Source organism: Cherax quadricarinatus, chromosome 98 (assembly GCF_038502225.1).
Source record: "Cherax quadricarinatus isolate ZL_2023a chromosome 98, ASM3850222v1, whole genome shotgun sequence".
In the NCBI taxonomy this organism is placed as follows: Eukaryota; Metazoa; Arthropoda; class Malacostraca; order Decapoda; family Parastacidae; genus Cherax; species Cherax quadricarinatus.
In genome coordinates, this window is record NC_091389.1 from 8818811 (window position 1) to 8820268 (window position 1458).

Below are 1458 nucleotides of genomic sequence, written 5' to 3' on the forward strand. Positions count from 1 at the left end.
GACAACTTCCCCCACACCCCTGACAACCTCCCCACAGCCTGACAACCTCCCCACACCCCTGACAACCTCCCCACACCCCTGACAACCTCCCCACAGCCTGACAACTTCCCCCACACCCCTGACAACCTCCCCACAGCCTGACAACCTCCCCACACCCCTGACAACCTCCCCACACCCTGACAACCTCCCCACAGCCTGACAACTTCCCCACACCCCTGACAACCTCCCCACAGCCTGACAACCTCCCCACACCCCTGACAACCTCCCCACACCCTGACAACCTCCCCACAGCCTGACAACTTCCCCACACCCCAGACAACCTCCCCACAGCCTGACAACCTCCCCACAGCCTGACAACCTCCCCACACCCCTGACAACCTCCCCACAGCCTGACAACCTCCCCACACCCCTGACAACCTCCCCACAGCCTGACAACTTCCCCACACCCCTGACAACCTCCCCACAGCTTCGACAACCCCCCACAGGCCTGACAACCTCCCTACAGCCCTGACAACCTCCCCACAACTCTGACAACTTCCCCACACCCCTGACAACCTCCCCACAGCCTGACAATCTCCCCACACCCCTGACAACCTCCCCACACCCCTGACAACCTCCCCACAGCCTGACAACCTCCCCACAGCCTGACAACCTCCCCACACCCCTGACAACCTCCCCACAGCCTGACAACCTCCCCACACCCCTGACAACCTCCCCACAGCCTGACAACTTCCCCACACCCCTGACAACCTCCCCACAGCCTGACAACCTCCCCACACCCCTGACAACCTCCCCACACCCCTGAAAACCTCCCCACAGCCTGACAACCTCCCCACAGCCTGACAACTTCCCCACACCCCTGACAACCTCCCCACAGCCTGACAACCTCCCCACACCCCTGACAACGTCCCCACCGCCTGACAACCTCCCCACAGCCTGACAACTTCCCCACACCCCTGACAACCTCCCCACAGCCTGACAACTTCCCCACACCCCTGACAACCTCCCCACAGCCTGACAACTTCCCCACACCTCTGACAACCTCCCCACAGCCTGACAACTTCCCCACACCCCTGACAACCTCCACGCACCCCTGACAACCTCCCCACAGCCTGACAACCTCCCCACACCCCTGACAACCTCCCCACACCCCTGACAACCTCCCCACAGCCTGTCAACTTCCCCACACCCCTGACAACCTCCCCACAGCCTGACAACTTCCCCCACACCCCTGACAACCTCCCCACAGCTTCGACAACCCCCCCACAGCTTCGACAACCCCCCAACAGGCCTGACAACCTCCCCACAACTCTGACAACTTCCCCGCACCCCTGACAACCTCCTCGCACCCCTGACAACCTCCCCACACACCTGACAACCTCCCCACAACCCTGACAACCTCCCCGCACCCCTGAGAACCTCCCCACACAACTGACAACCTCCCCACAACCCTGACAA

At 62.5% G+C, this 1458-nt stretch overlaps 1 protein-coding gene across 13 annotated transcripts in view; it reads left to right on the forward strand.

The window, feature by feature from the left end:
• LOC128702468 (tigger transposable element-derived protein 1) overlaps positions 1-1458 on the forward strand; it is a 490624-nt gene that overhangs the window by 433358 nt on the left and 55808 nt on the right. The gene's annotated exons all lie outside the window — the stretch shown is intronic.